A 17,725-nucleotide genomic window follows, 5' to 3' on the forward strand; every position below is an offset into this window, starting at 1 on the left:
AAAAAAAACGTTTGAAATGTTTTACTTTACATGTAATGAATCTAGAAAATATGTCTTTTTTTAATGTATTAATATATTCCAGAATATTTTATATTAATCTGTGAGTAGGTCTACAGTAAAACGTTTTTGTATATAGATTTTTTAAAATATATTCTTCAGATAGTTTGTGTGTATTTAATATTCAATGTATTTGATTATTTTAAAATATGAACATATTTAAAAGTATTTTAATACTGTGTATTAACTAATGTTAATATATTACAATATTTTTCTCAAATACTGAAAAAGTATATCAAACAAGAATATAAATCTAATAGTAACAGATGATGATGTTTGTTTCCCTTTAGGATACGTGGAGATGCTGTGGACGATCAACATGATCTTCATCCTCAGCATCCAGCTCAAAAAACCTCCATTCTGATATGAAACACCCATCATCACATTTACCATGGTAAAGTAAAGTCAAGTACGTTCCTACACTGTTTATCTTGTTTTTTTCCCCCAGTTTCACTCCGAGCCGCAGTTGGTTTTCAAACACTTTATGTTCATGTCTTTCCTTGAGTGAGTCAAACACCACAGTAATGATTCACTGATGAAAACAGATGTGATCAATTTAAATGAATGTAAAGCACATTGGGCCCGCGACAGACAGAATACGAGTCTAACGAGAGCCAGATTAATGATTTTCCCCGCAGCTGTCGCATGAGAGACAATGATGTCAGATATCAGCATTTGCTCTCGCTTTTGCATGAAACGTTTCCAGAAGTCAGCAGTGATATATGTCACATGAGTGTTATATGATGGGAGGTTATGGAGGTCGGTTGATTCATTCATTAACAGTAGGTTCGTTTATTTGTCTTCAGATGGAGTGAATTGTGTTTTTGTGGGCTGGTCTGACGCCGCAAACATCATTTCTCCAGAACAACTACTTAAAATAGCTCATTTTTTTCTACAATATCACATGAATGATACTGGAACAAAACAGAAGTATAACCCGTTTTTATATTCATATGGTGCATGTTGTAATATCCAATATTTATGCTATGAATTTTAATATATTTTACATTTTTTAATTTCAATAGACTACTTTTAATGTAGTAGTTTATTATTTTCCTTTTTTATTCATTTTTCATTACTCTTTCTAGTTCATAAAATAAAAGGAAAGCTTGCATTGTATTTTAATAGTTAATATTTATTTAATATATTTGATATATTCATATTTTCTGAAATATTTCACATTAGTTATCTCAGGGAAATTGGGGATATATAAGGAAATATAAAATGGAATATAAATTTTAAAAAGCATATTACAGTAACAGTAAAAAGTGTATTTATATATATATATATATATATATATACACACTTATATTATTCATTAATATAATATTATATTCTGAATATATCTTACATTCTGAAATATTTTATAGTGGAACAGTGGGAAAAGAAAAACAGAGAATAGAAAAAAAACACTGGAACAGTTCCTAAAACTGGAGAATAAATTTGATATAAAATTAATATTTTAATAAAAATGTTAATCATTAAAAGTGTTAAAAGTAGCCTATTAAGATGTTTTTTTTCTGACACAGTAAAGCCTTCTTAGGATAGAATGAGTCTCTGTGTGAGAATGAGAAATGATTTGCATTGACATGGTGTCACACTTCTTGACACATGGAAAGTTTTCTGTTGCTTTATTGTGCATTCGATTAAATATCTGAGATTAAGGAGCAAATAATGTTGTTCCCATGAAATACAGCAATATGAACGCGTGTTTGGCAGGAGCGCAGAAGTGAAATCCAGCCTTATCCGCAGTGTTCAGTCTGTGTGATGCCAGAGTTTAATCTCATTACAGAATAAAGCCATGACGGATATAAAAACACCAGCTGAACTCGAGGAAAAGACTTGTGTTTGTAAATATTGCAGAAAAGTCTATTCAAATGAATGTTATTCTTGGTTAAAGCCGTTTGCGATTGCAATTACCAGCCAACCTTCACACAACATCCTGTTACAGCAATTTACAGAGATTTTACCGTGGTCGCATGAGAAGCATCCGTGTGCAGGGAAATGCTTGCGTTTTTTCTCTTTATCTATACTTTTGCATATGTGAAAGTCTCTGCGTTTATAATTTCCTCCAAAATGTCACTTCAGTGGCTCAGTGGAGTCTGTTTTATCAAATTAATTCATTATGGTCTCTATTATGTTTGTTTGAACTGTCTGACATCACCAGCACCCAACCAATGGCGTGAGTCTGGATAAGGACAGACTGTTTTTTGACCAATGGCTGTATTTGTTCATGGGAACAGATTTGGAGAAATGTAGCATTGCATCACTTGCTCAACAATGGATGCTCTGCAGTGAATGGGTGCCGTCAGAATGAGAGTCACCGTTTACAAAACAGTCCAAAACAGTTCTAAACAAATATGTGGCTGGATTTTGATGTGAGAGACAACAGCAGATGCACCTTTTCACTGGAGGAAGCATTATTATGGATTATGGACTCGTATTTTAGTTAAAAAATGTCTTAATGCTGGATTTGTTTCAGCTTTTGCCTTCTCCAGATGTTAACGGATGGACTGGAGTGCTGTGGATTACTTGTGAATTATTGTGATGTTTTTATCAGATGTTTGGACTCTCATTCTGACGGCACCCATTCACTTCCATTGGTGAGCAAGTGATGCAATGCTACATTTCTCCAAATCTTCACAACTCATCTACATCTTGGATGACCTTAGGGTGAGCACATTCTCAGCACATTTAAATTTGGTGTACTGTTCCTTTAAGGCAGAAATGTGCGTTTCATACATGTGCTTCATTCATACGTGCTTCTAGTGAACTCTAACCGGGTTAGAGGGGAAACGCATTCATTCCATGAATAGTTTTGGTTTTTTTCGTTGCTCAGAGCGTCTCTTTGAGAAACTTTAATGAGCACAATTTACAGACGGGAGGAAACAGAACAAGGTTCAGCCTGTTTGAAACTGTGCAGGAGCTTTTAAAATACTGCATGCAGGAGATTTTATTTAAATGCCATTGTTTTTTTTTTGTTTTTTTTTAAATACATTTCATTTAGGATGGCAAAATAAAAAAGTATCTTTCGGGCCATTAATATTCCCAAATTTCCCAGTTTGCCTGATGCCACCTGAACAGTTTTATATAGTAAACAAGGTTACTGACTTGTGAGTTCCCAACATGCTTGTTGTAGGATTATTGCTTTACTGTTTACTGATTTTAATGAAGCTGATTTTCATTTATAAATTGAATTCTCATTGAATAAGAATCTATAGTTGCTTAGACAAGGATTAATTGGCTGAAATAAACACTTTTTAGTAAACAAACATATTCAGGTTAATTGAAGTAACTTTAAGGACAGTTGTTGTGAGAATCAAATTTCCCAGTGTATCACATTGCCTTTTATTTTATTCTATTTTTAAAATGTATTTTAATCTAATTTATTTGATTTTGTTTGTTAGTTTGGAATTTTTACAGTTTTGTGTCTTGCATTATTTTAATTTAATTATTTTATTTTGTTATTTTAAAAAAAATATTTGTTGTAATTTAATATAATTTATTATTTTATTTTATCTTTTAGATTTTTTTTTTTTTACAATTTTGTGACTAGCATTTATTTTATTATTATTATTTTTTTATTTAGTTTGTTTTACTTGAATGTCTTATTTTTATTTTATTTTTCAGTAGTTTTTTGTGTCTAGCACTAAGTGTGATTGATTGTTGAGTTTAGGTCAGTTTTTCCAGCTGATCTGTCGGGCGATACACTGGGATTGCGTTCTCTCTGGCAGATCTTATATCTTTGAAAGCAATTGTGGTGTAAAATCTATTCCAGTTATGGATCTTTACTGCCTTCAGTACCGTGTAGTGGCATGCTTGATCGTAAAAATATGTTGCGATAATGGTATGCAAAAGTTTTCCAATACGTTGTCATTGCCCCTTTTGTCCATAAAACCCCAAATTTATTGCAAATATTATTGGACCAGCATTTCTGGGTAATTATTATTACAGGCTGTAATGGCAGAATCATAAAATGAGTAGTTTTACAGGGTCATGAACCTCATGAGTCCAAAGAGAACAAACCGCTCCACCTAAAACACACTCGTCTGTGCAGTTCAGCAGGATCCTAGTGAACACTGCATCCTCCAACACTAAACATAAATTACACAATCTGCATTCACACGCTCATCTGAGGAGGAATCTCTGTGTTCTGAATGAACTTTGAAGGGTTTATGTATTTCTGTTCCCTTTCAGTCGGTCACTCCGAGTCACGTCGGTGACCGACGAATTGGGATCTCGCTTCGAGAGACCAATCTACATCGAATGTAAACTAAACGAGCCAATGCACATTGGCATGCGATAATTGCATCCAGCTGCTGCTTGTCATAGCACGAGCATAAGTAGGCAGCAGGTGCAACGCATATTCAGCTTTTTGCTTCGGAGCCGAGCGGTTCTATTGTTCTGCTCTGACTTTCGTCTGAAGAGGAGTATTCTGACGAGTCAACGAGCGCTCTGGGGAAGAAGCTTCTTCAACGCTGGTGTTGGTGTGGCGGCGCTGCAGCAGTGGTTCCCCTGTGCGCTTCAGCACTTCTGAAAGAGCTACTTTCCCTAAAAAACCAAGACACGGGTGTGATGTTGCGTCTTTTTAAATATGTTATTCCACCCGTGTGTTTCTGGATGCGGTCGTTACCTGGCGCCGGATGACAGTCACGATCGCTGCATCGGCCCCCCACTCCTCTAGCATGCCGCAAGCTGTGGAGCTGCCGGGTGAACGTGTTGGTTCCTCGTACGGGGGTCCGGCCGTTTAATTTGGTGCCTCCTCCTCCCTCACTACCTTCAATGGTGGGGCGGCCAGGGGATATGCGGTGGTCCCCCCCAGGCCAAGGCATTAAAGGAGTTGCACGAGGGTAGTTTTGACCCAGGGTTGATGCAGGAGCTACGCACGACAACGGACCTCGCCTTGAGAGCAACGAAAGTCACTGCGCGGTCCCTGGGTCAGATGATGGCCACGTTGGTGGTCCAGGAACACCATCTCTGGCTGAACCTGGCGGATATGCAGGAGACCGACAAGTATTGTTTTCTTGACTCCCCTATCTCCCAGGCCGGCCTTTTTAGCGATGCAGTTGAGAGCTTTGCCCAACAGTTCTCGGCTGCCCATAAGCAGATGGAGGCTATCAAGCACATCCTGCCCCGGCGGCCCACTGCTGCTTTCACTCAGCTGCCGTTTGCAGCCGCTCCGCCTGCTTGTCGCCGAGGGCACCCCCCGCGGATTCCTCTGTCCCTGCTCAGCCTCAGCAGCAGCGTCCACCGAGGCCACAGCAGGGAGCTGGCCGCAGGGCTGCGGCACCGCCCGTCCAGGCCCCCGCCAAACCAGGCGGCAAGCGGAAGTGCAAGCAGCCCTGAGACAGGCAACCCAGAGGTGGAAGGGACAGCTCTTTGAGAGATGGTGACCGCACCACTCCCTCCCCCGGAGGAGGGCCAGGTGGAGAATCTTCAGCCAGCGGTACCCAAACCATCATAAAAGAGCAGATTCTACCATTTCTGGGTTCCAAGAGGACGCAGAGGATGCTGTGTCGCGCCTGGCCAGCCTCATCTCCCTCTTCTATCGTCAGTGGGCATCAGGGCCCAGTTTGAGGACGGCAGGCCTTCTCCCGTGCCCCCTGCCCAACCGTGGAGGCAGGTAGGTGTTGCACCGCACACCCAGACCCCCCTTCGGGATGCTTTGCCTTCCAAGTCGGGTCCCTGTCTTCCACCACGCTGCCCCACCGTGGGTATGTCTGTGGTTCCTCTGGTCCCGCTTGTACGGTTTCTGGGAGCCTGGCTAGCACTTTCCAGCCCATCTCACTGGCTCATTCGGACCATCAGAGTCGGCTATGCGATTCAGTTCGCCCGACGTCCCCCCAAGTTCAGGGGCATCCAGTTCACCTCCGTGCTGACCAGCGACGCTCCTGTCTTACGGGCAGAAATCGCAGTCCTGCTGGCGAAGGACGCGATAGAGCCGGTCCCTCCATCCAATGGGTTTTTACAGCCCATTGGATGGAGGGATTTTACAGCCCTTACTTCATTGTACCCAAGAAAGGCGGTGTGTTACGACCAATCTTGGACCTGCGAGTTTTGAACTGGGCCCTTCACAAGCTACCGTTCAAAATGTTGACGCAGAAACGCATTTTCGAATGCATCCGTCCCCGAGATTGGTTTGCAGCGATCGACCTGAAAGACGTACTTTCATGTTTCGATTCTCCCTCGGCACAGGCCGTTTCTCCGCTTTGCGTTCGAGGGACGAGCATATCAGTACAAGGTCCTTTCCTTCAGGCTGTCCCTGTCACCCCGCGTCTTTATGACGGTTGCGGAGACGGCCCTTGTTCCCATGAGAGAACAGGGCGTTCGCATTCTCAACTATCTCGACGACTGGCTCATTCTGGCTTAGTCCTGGGAGCAGTTGTGCGAGCACAGGGACATGGTGCTCAGTCACCTCAGCCAGTTGGGACCTTGGGATCAACTGGGAAAAGAGCAAACTCTCTCCAGTGCAGAGGATCTGTTTTCTTGGTATGGAGTTGGACTTGGTCAACCTGACGGCACGCCTCACAGAGGAACGTGTTTGGTCAATGCTGAACTGCTTGAATTCTCTGAAAGTGCAGGACAGCGGCCCCACTGAAACTGTTTCAGAGGCTCCTGGGGCATATAACATCCACATCCACATCCGCAGTAACGCCGCTCAAATTTCTTCATATGAGGCTGCTTCAGCATTGGCTTCACGTCTGAGTCCCGAGATGGGTGTGGCAACGCGGCACGCACCAAGTAACGATCACTCCGGCCTGTCGCCAAGCTTTCAGCCTGTAGTCAGACCCTGCATTTCTTCGGGCAGGAGTTCCCCTAGTGCAGGCGTTCAGATTAGAAATCTTTATTGTCCACACATGTGGAAATTTATCTTCGGCCCCGCAAAAACATATAGGACTACCACAAATACACTTAACTTCACAGTCCAATACAACAGACACACAAAACATATAGAGTACAAGAACGTCTTGCCCCAAGGATTACAGACACATGAGACATAAAAGCACTAAAGCAGTATATAGAAATTAGGCTAATAATACTAAAACCATAAGTAGATCATTAATAAATAAATAAATAATAATAATAAATAGATAACAGCAATTAGTTACATAATATACGTAAACCTGATTGTAAATCATTTATTTAATAAAGTAATGGCAGATGGTATAAAAGATTTCTTGAAAATATTTCTTGTTGCTATGGGTACCCTGTATCGTCTGCCTAAAGGAAGTTTTTCAAATTCAGGCATGCTGTTGTGTTCACGGATACCTCCACTATGGGCTGGGGTGCCACGTACAACGGGCATGAAGTTTCGGGGTTGTTGACGGGCCCCCATCTGTATTGGCACATCAATTGCCTCGAGTTGCTTACAGTACGTCTTGCGCTGGGCCGCTTCAAAACGCTGCTACAAGGCAAGCACGTACTTGTCCGTAAGGACAACACTGCGACCATTGTGTACATCAACCAGCAGGGTGGTCTACGCTCCCGTCGTATGTCGCAACTCACCCGCCATCTCCTCCTATGGAGTCAGAAACATCTGAGGTCGCTTCGTACCATTTACATTCCGGGCCTGCTCAATCGTGCAGCCGACGAGCTTTCATGGCAGCATGCTCTTCCGGTAGAATGGAGCCTCCATCCGCACAGGTAGACCTGTTTGCCTTTCCAGACACGTCCCATTGCCAGATGTGCTATTCCCTGACCGGGGAGACCCTCGGCACAGATGCACTGGCACACAGCTGGCCTCAGGGCCTACGCAAGTATGCGTTTCCCCCAGTGAGCCTACACTGGGGGAAACGCAGACACTGTGCAAAGTCAGGGAGGACGAGGAGCAGGTCCTGCTAGTTACGCCTTACTGGCCCAGCCGGACCTGGTGCCCAGAACTGATGCTCCTCACGACAGCCCCTCGCTGGCGCATTCCTCTGAGGAAAGAACTACTTTCTAAGAGACGGGGCACCCTCCGGCACCCACGTCCAGATCTGTGGAACCTCCACGTGTGGTCCCTAGATGGGACGCAGAGGTCCTAGGTGATCTACCCCGGGTGGTGGTAGACACCATCACTTCGGCAAGAGCACCCTCTACAAGGCGTGTCTATACCTTGAAGTGGAACCTGTTCGTTGAATGGTGCTCTTCTCACTGGGAAGACCCCAGGAGATGCCGGAACTGAGCTGTGCTTTCCTTCCTCCAGGAGGGGTTGGAGCGAAGGCTGTCTCCCTCCACCCTAAAAGTGTATGTTGCCGCAATTGCCACACATCACGATCCTGTAGATGGTGAGTCTTTGGGGAAGCACGACCTGATCATCAGGTTCCTGAGGGGCCCGAGGAGACTAAATCCTCCTCGCCCTAACCCAGTACCCTCTTGAGATCTCTTTCTGGAGCTTACGGCATTGCAGAGGGCTCCCTTTGAGCCATTGCAGTCTGCAGAGCTGAGAACTCTGTCGATAAAGACAGTGCTCTTAACTGCGCTGGTTTCCATCAAGAGGGTAGGGGACCTGCATGCATTTTCGGTCAACGAATCGTGCCTGGAATTCAGGCCGGCTAACTCTCACGTTATCCTGAGACCCGGCCCGGATATGTGCCAAGTTTCCACCACGCCTTTCAGGGATCAGGTGATGAACCTGCCAGCGCTGCCCTCGGAGGAGGCAGACCCAGCCCTAGCTTTGCTCTGTCCGCTGAGAACTCTGTCGATAAAGACAGTGCTCTTAACTGCGCTGGTTTCCATCAAGAGGGTAGGGGACCTGCATGCATTTTCGGTCAACGAATCGTGCCTGGAATTCAGGCCGGCTAACTCTCACGTTATCCTGAGACCCGGCCCGGATATGTGCCAAGTTTCCACCACGCCTTTCAGGGATCAGGTGATGAACCTGCCAGCGCTGCCCTCGGAGGAGGCAGACCCAGCCCTAGCTTTGCTCTGTCCCGTTCGCGCTTTACGCCTATACGTGGACCGTTCACAGAGCTTTAGGACCTCAGAGCAGCTCTTCGTCTGTTACGGAGGCCAGCAGAAGGGAAAGGCTGTCTACAAGCAGAGGTTGGCCCACTGGATAGTGGATGCAATCGTCTTGGCGTATAAAAACCCAAGGCGTGCCGTGCCCGACAAGGAGTGTTGCTTCACATTGGGCCTCACTGACAGATATTTGTAGAGCTGCGGGCTGGGCGACACCAAACACGTTTGCTAGGTTTTATAGCCTTCGTGTAGAGCCATTGTCCTCTCTTGCACTCGCCTCAAGTAGCCAGTGAACCAGAGAGACTTGCTGCGCCATTCCCCTCTACGGACCAGATACGTGCGCTTATTCTGCTCTTCAGTTCAGTTCCCCACAAGGCGAACCCTGTGGAGTTCCTCCGTCACCCTCAGCAGCCAAACGTGGTGGAGCGCCCGGAGACAGGCCTAACACTCGTAAAGTTGCCTGTTAGTTAACCCCTGTGCTAGACTAGGTGCCATATGTTGTGATCCCCACGGTGATCCCATGTGTGTATTCTTCCATAGTACGGTTCCCCTCTTGGTGAGCCCCTGTCTTTCCCTTGGCAGACTCTGCTCTGCCGTCCCTGCCGTTGTTGCCTCCCTTACTAGGGGCACTGGAAGGGGCAGCATTAGTGGCACTTTGGTAGGGATCCCAATTTGTCGGTCACCGACGTGACTCGGAGTGACTGACTGAAAGGGAACGTCTCGGTTACGTATGTAAACCTCGCTCCCTGAAGGAGGGAACGGAGACGTCACGTCGCCACAGTTGCTGTACCACCAAATATTGCATGCCAGTGTGCATTGGCTCGTTTAGTTTACACTCGAAGTAGATTGGTCTCTCGAAGCGAGATCAAAATTCGTCGGTCACCGATGTGACATCTCTGTTCCCTCCTTCAGGGAACGAGGGTTACATGCGTAACCGAGACATTTTTATGCAGGTTTTTAAACTGACGGAGCACATATCTTATTGTCGTATTCATTGTAATATGTTGCTTCAACACTGTTTTCATGCTCCACTTGAATGGCTTCATCATGCTTGACCTTCAGTTTTTATTTTATTTCTGTTTTTATTTTATTTTATTGCATTGCATATTTTACTTTATTGTTTTGCATTGAATTAATGCAAGCACCTGAATAATGGCATCTTGTTTTTATTTTATTGTGTTGCATTGCCTTGCACTGCATTGCATTGCATGCATATTTTACTTTATTTCATTGTTTTGAACTAAATTAATGCAAGCATTTGAATGGCGTCATCTTAGTGCTTGACTTTCTATTTATACAAATAGCTTTACTTTGTTTTATTGCATTGCATTGCTTGCATATTTTACTTTATTTTATTGTTTTGCATTGAATTAATTCAAGCCCTTGAATGGCTTCACTTTGTAATTTTTACAAATATTTTTATTTTATATATTTGTATTTGTTATACTATTGCATTGCATTGCATATTTTACTTTATTACTTTATTTTTCCTGACTTTCTATTTTTAGAATTTTTAAAAAACTTTAATATACTTTATTTTATTAATTTATTTTGATTTCCTTTTTTTTTCTTTTTTTACAAATATATATATTTTTTACTTTTCTTTTCTTTTCTTTTCTTTTATTCCATTGCATTTTGTTGCATATTTAACATTCTTTTATTACTTTAGTTTTAAAAAAATATATATATTTTAAAAATATTTGTATTTGTATTTTTTTATATCTTATTTTACTTTATTATTTATTTTGCTGGACTTTCTATTTTTAAAAATATTTTTATTTTATTTTATTTTGTTGAATTGCATTGTATTGCCTTCCATATTTAACTTTATTTCATTATTTTGCATTGAATTAATGCAAGTATTCGAATGGCATCATCTAGGTCCTTGACTTTCTATTTTTGAACTTAATATGTTCTGTATGAACTCTGAAGGGAAGGAGGGAACGGAGACGTCACGTCGCCACAGTTGCTGTACCACCAAATATTGCATGCCAGTGTGCATTGGCTCGTTTAGTTTACACTCGAAGTAGATTGGTCTCTCGAAGCGAGATCAAAATTCGTCGGTCACCGATGTGACATCTCTGTTCCCTCCTTCAGGGAACGAGGGTTACATGCGTAACCGAGACATTTTTATGCAGGTTTTTAAACTGACGGAGCACATATCTTATTGTCGTATTCATTGTAATATGTTGCTTCAACACTGTTTTCATGCTCCACTTGAATGGCTTCATCATGCTTGACCTTCAGTTTTTATTTTATTTCTGTTTTTATTTTATTTTATTGCATTGCATATTTTACTTTATTGTTTTGCATTGAATTAATGCAAGCACCTGAATAATGGCATCTTGTTTTTATTTTATTGTGTTGCATTGCCTTGCACTGCATTGCATTGCATGCATATTTTACTTTATTTCATTGTTTTGAACTAAATTAATGCAAGCATTTGAATGGCGTCATCTTAGTGCTTGACTTTCTATTTATACAAATAGCTTTACTTTGTTTTATTGCATTGCATTGCTTGCATATTTTACTTTATTTTATTGTTTTGCATTGAATTAATTCAAGCCCTTGAATGGCTTCACTTTGTAATTTTTACAAATATTTTTATTTTATATATTTGTATTTGTTATACTATTGCATTGCATTGCATATTTTACTTTATTACTTTATTTTTCCTGACTTTCTATTTTTAGAATTTTTAAAAAACTTTAATATACTTTATTTTATTAATTTATTTTGATTTCCTTTTTTTTTCTTTTTTTACAAATATATATATTTTTTACTTTTCTTTTCTTTTCTTTTCTTTTCTTTTCTTTTATTCCATTGCATTTTTAACATTCTTTTATTACTTTAGTTTTAAAAAAATATATATATTTTAAAAATATTTGTATTTGTATTTTTTTATATCTTATTTTACTTTATTATTTATTTTGCTGGACTTTCTATTTTTAAAAATATTTTTATTTTATTTTATTTTGTTGAATTGCATTGTATTGCCTTCCATATTTAACTTTATTTCATTATTTTGCATTGAATTAATGCAAGTATTCGAATGGCATCATCTAGGTCCTTGACTTTCTATTTTTGAACTTAATATGTTCTGTATGAACTCTGAAGGGTTTATATGTGTTTCTGAAGTGTTTTCATGGTGGTCTTTAAACTGACAGAGCACATATCTGTCTCATTTCTGGTAATATTGTGTTTCTCCAGTGCTGTTTGAACAACCTCCCCTGAGACTGAAGCGTTTCTCACTCCAGCTCTGTTAAACTGAAGGCAAACACACAGCGATCTTTCATGTTTTTAAGCAGTATCGCAGTGCGCCCATAATCTTCATGTATGACATCCAGATAAATTCACTGTCTCTGGACTGTACTAAAGCAATCCGTCCGTTTCTGTGTGTGAGAGATAGACATCGCGTTCAAACATGTCAACAGTTTGTCAGAAGCTCTCAGATTGTGACGTGTTTGAAGGCCTGGACTGCCGAGGCCAAGAGCCAGAGCAAAGCTTTGGGAACGCGCTAAACTTCTGCTGATCCCAGCAAATCAAATCACACAGATGGAGCGAGAGAGGCGTATCACTGGATGTGTGGCCGTATCCAGAGTTCAGCTCCAGGCCGCACTCCGAACGGGACGGGAATCTGATTATTCCAGCAATTAGCAGTGGCTTCATCTTAGTGCTTTACTTTCTACTTTTAAGCCTAATACTTTATTGCATTGCATATTTTATTTAATTTTATTATTTTGCATTCCATTTTTGCAAGCAGATGAAGGGCTTTATTTTAGTTATTGACTTTCTGTTTAAAGCTAATATTTTTATATTTATTATTATTTATCATTTTTATGCATATTTTTTATTTTTCAATACATAAATTGTATTGTTTTGCAATTAATTAATGCAAGCATTTTAATTGCTTCATTTTAGTTAATGGCGTTGTACCTAATATTCTTTTATTTTATTATTTTATTTAATTGCATTGCGTTGCATATTTTTTAATTTTATTGTTTTGCATTGAATTAATGCCAGCATGAAAATTGGTTTTGTTTTAGTGCTTGACTTTCTACATTTGAACATAATATTTGTATTTCTTTAATTTTATATTATTTTGTATTTTATTGCATTGCATTGCATTGCATATTTCACTTAATCTTATTGTTTTTGCATTGAATCAATGCAAGCACTTGAGTGGCTTTTATTTTTTTACTGCATTGCATTGAATGGCATATTTTACTTTTTTATTATTATTATTGTTAATGCAAGCATTTGACCAGCCATATTTTAGAGCTTGACTTTTTCCTGTTTGAAGCTATTTATTTTTTATTTTATTTCGTGGTATTGCATTTCATTTTTACAATTGATTGGCTTTATCTGAGTAGTTAAAATTTATTTAAATGTATTGCATGCTTCTACATATCTGTCTAACTCATCAAAAACACGATATATGCAGTCTTATAAGTGGCTTCGCTGTCATTTAATGTACAGCACTTGTGTGCTGCCTGCGTAAGCTGCATTTTAAGTCATCATATGCACACTGTAGATCCGTTGCAAAAGTTAATTTGACTTCCTGATGAGTGAATGACTGACGTTGACCATTAATGTGTATTCGAGCATCTTGACATATCAGCTGACTCAACCATTGACGTGAGTTTGGAGGCGGGACTGTCTGTTTGGCTGACCAATGACAGACGTAATTATAGCAAATCGGTTTGGAGCCACTGGTGGCACAGAAATGACACCGAGCAGCTCAGCATGATCCTGTTAGATGAAAAGTGTGTTTTCTCTGTGATTCTAGGGTTTGTCTGATCATGAACGGTGTGAATCCCTCCATGTGCGGATCATAATGTGTGCTGAGAGCTGAATATGGGTCAGAAATCTGCCAGCGGTTCACAGCGCAGGTGAAGCTGAGGTCACGGATGATTATGGGACATTTGGAGGCTTACATTCAAAGCGCTTGTTCAAATCCACACAAATCACTCACAAGCTCCTCTGAATATCAGACATACAGCTGTAATCAACTCCTGTGCTGCTCTTCATTCTTAAAGGGACAGCGCACACAAAAATGGCCAGGATGCTTTCCATTGACAACATAAATACTTATGTTGATTAATATTATACGTGTTTCTTAGTAGTTTCGTTTGATTGTTTTGCATCAAGTTAATGCAAGCACTTGAATGGCTTCATTTTTGTGCTTGACTTTTGACACCTTGTTTTTATATTATATGTTTGTTTGTTTTAACAAGTTAAATGCTTTTGTTAATAAATATTACATGTTGCTTCTTAGTAATACATGTGTCAGTGGTGTCATTTAATGATCTAATTATTTATTTTATTTTACTTTATTGCACTGCATTGTGTTGCATTGGACTGCATATTTAACTTTTTTATATTTAACTTTCATTTTATTGTTTTGCATTAAATTAATGCAAGTACTTGAATTTGTGTATTTTTTTTTAGCTTGAATTTCTACTTTTTAACCATATATATATATATATATATTTTTTTTTTTTTTTTGTTATTATTATTGCAATATATTGTATTCCATTGCATATTTTACTTTGTTTATTTGATTGTTTTGCATTGAATTAATATAAGCATTTGAATTGCTTTACTTTTGTGCTTAACTTTTGAATTCAAATGAAATTATTTTATTTTATTTTATTTTATTTTTTTATTATGCATTGGATTGCTTTCCATTGATTTTATTGTTTAGCTTTAAATTAATACAGGCATTTGAATAGCTTTATTTTTGTGCTTGACTTTTTACTTTTTTAAATATTGTTTTTTTATTTATTCTGTTATTTATCTATTATATCTATTTATTATATTATTTAATTTTATTCTAAACTGTGCAATTTACCGGTTTCTTCACATAATAGCCATTTATGCTTATTACACATAATTAGTATTTCATGAACGTTTGATATTAAGTGGCATAATATACAGTCAGACAGTCATTATTGCAAAATAATGCAGCAAAACCCATTTTCAGGGTGACGAGACCTTGATTTATTTTGCGATAGTGACTTGTATCAATGGTGTTACAGTGTGTGAAAGTCTAAAATCAGTCTAATGATAGTGGTTTAGTGTGTTTTGGAGGGTCACCAGCGGCATGTTTCCATTTCAAAGAGCTGTAATCATGGCGTGACCCCTGTGACCCCTGCAGCCGCTCCAGAGTAAACACTGGCTCTCTGTCCTCTTATCTGTGAGCGGCCCTGCATCCCTGCGGCCTGTTTTTGGGCTCTCTGACCCTCTGTTAACCTCGTCTGTAACTCATACCAGGCCAGCGAGCAGCGCGTCATAGATCAGAGGAGGTCAGAGGTCAAGCTCCTGATTTCACTCGCTAATTTTGATTGTCGTTTGCTGATTAGACGTGGATAGATGCTGATAGACAGCGACAGCGGCCGATAACTCGGCTGGGATGTGTTTAATGCAGTAAATATGGGACAGCAACACAACTTGAATTATATAATGCAATAGTTTTGGTTTTAAAATCTGATTGGATGAGCCACCTGTAAATTATATATAAATTGTCTTGTCATGATATTATCAACATTATATCATTATCACTAATTAATTACTGAAATTTGGTATTTTTTATCAAATTATTATTATTGAACTGTTGTATAAAAAAAAGTATTTATATTTTATTAGTATTTATTTTTACATTTAATTTATTATTTTATTGGTATTATGTTTTATTTGAATCTGATTGGATGAGCCACATTTAAAGTTAAATCAAATCAAATAAAAGCTGATGTACAAACACAAACACCTGGTAATTCTATATAAATTGTCTTATTGTGATATCTATATTATTATATTATCATTAATTCGTGTACTTATTGATTGTAGTTTGGTGTATTTGATCAAATTATAGTTTTCAAATTGATCTTTATTCTTTATTAAATCTTTATTACTATTATTATTATTACCTATTAATTCTGTAGGCCTATAAATAATCTTTTTGTGATATTACTAATATGAATTTTTATTGAATTTTGGTGTATCGTATCATATTATTATTATTGCACTGTTTTATAAAAACTATTATTTTTATTTATATCATATTTGTATTTATTGATTTATGCATTGATATTTAATTTTTTTATTTGAATGTGATTGAATGAGCCACATTTAGTCGTAAAATAAACGTTGATATACACAAATACCTATTAAACCTATAAACTGTGATATCTAGATCATATAATCAGTACTTTAATTATTTATTGAACTTTAGTGTATTTTATCAAATTATAGTTTTCAAATTGAGCTTTATTCTTTAATAAATCTTTATTATTATTATTATTATTATTATTATTATTATCTATTAATTCTGTAGGCCTATAAATTGTCTTTTTGTGAAATTACTAATATGATCATTAATAATTATTTATTGAATTTTGGTGTATCGTATCATATTATTATTATTGCACTGTTTTATAAAAACTATTATTTTTGTTTATATCATATTTGTATTTATTGATTTATGCATTGATATTTAATTTTTTTATTTGAATGTGATTGAATGAGCCACATTTTGTCGTAAAATAATCAGAATCAGAATCAGAATGAGCTTTATTGCCAGGTATGTTTACACATACGAGGAATTTGTTTTCGTGACAGACGATTAATTGCGATTAATCGCATCCAAAAAAAGCTTTTGTTTATGAAATATACAAAATTTCACATTTATGTATGTGTGTACTGTGTATATTTATTATATAAATGTACACACATACAGTTTATATTTTGAAAATATTTACATGCATATATTTATATTTATATAATTTATATATAAATATATTTAATATACCAATATTACATATTTTTCTGAAATATATACTGTATGTGTGTGTGTTTATATATACAGTATATAATAAATATGCACAGTACACACACATATATTATGTAAACGAAAGCTTTTATTTTGGATGCGATTAATCGCGATTAATCGTTTGACAGCACTAATTTATTATTAATTTGGATTAATTAATCTTTATTTTAACCTTAACTTAAATGTTATTGTTTACAGATGTAGAGTTCTGAGATTTCAGAGGTATTTTGGAGGACCAGCTCAAACCAGCTGAGACCAGCAGCTCATGTTAGGCCGGTTCCGTCTGTTTTCTGTTTATTGTCGTATGGAGATGCGCTTTGGTTTATCGCGTTCTTGAGACACTATTCCAGTAGCTTTAAGCAGGAATAGTTTTAAGCAGGAATGCGCCTCAGGAGATGACAGAAAATAGCTCGGCAAGGACAAGCTAAGTGTTGCCACGAGATAAAATCTGTCTGGTGAAACTGATCTGACGTTTCTTTTTATAGAGCAGCACCCAGACCCTCGGACTTCCTCCGTTACAGCGGACACAAAACAAGCCGATCGAGCGCTAATTCTCAGTAATGTTCAAAGACCTTTCTGTAATAAACAATCCTAAACACACACTTACACTACCAGTCACAAGGTTTTGAACGGAAAGATTTTTAATGTTATTTAAAGAAGTCTCTTCTGCTCAGCAAGCCTGCATTTATTTGATCCAAAGTACAGCAAAAAATTTGTACAGTAAAATTTTTAAATATTTTTACTATTTAAAATAAGTGTTTTCTATGTGAATCTCTGTTAAACTGTAATTTATTTCTGTGATCAAAGCTGTATTTTCAGCATCATTACTCCAGTCTTCAGTGTCACATGATCTTCAGATATCCTTATAATATGCTGATTTGCTGCTCAAGAAACATT

The 17,725-nt window shown here is 38.3% G+C and overlaps 1 long non-coding RNA gene across 1 annotated transcript in view; it reads left to right on the forward strand.

Annotated features, from left to right (window-relative positions):
* Nucleotides 1-14,188, forward strand: part of LOC107741970 (uncharacterized) — a 23,244-nt gene extending 9,056 nt beyond the window's left edge. The window contains exons 2-3 of the long non-coding RNA XR_001640259.1: nucleotides 348-451; nucleotides 13,787-14,188. This is a non-coding gene — a long non-coding RNA (uncharacterized LOC107741970). The remainder of the gene's footprint in view (nucleotides 1-347; nucleotides 452-13,786) is intronic.
* The last annotated feature ends 3,537 nt before the right edge of the window (nucleotides 14,189-17,725 follow it).

Source organism: Sinocyclocheilus rhinocerous, unplaced genomic scaffold (assembly GCF_001515625.1).
Source record: "Sinocyclocheilus rhinocerous isolate Xijiao unplaced genomic scaffold, SAMN03320098_v1.1 scaffold736, whole genome shotgun sequence".
Classification (NCBI taxonomy): domain Eukaryota; kingdom Metazoa; phylum Chordata; class Actinopteri; order Cypriniformes; family Cyprinidae; genus Sinocyclocheilus; species Sinocyclocheilus rhinocerous.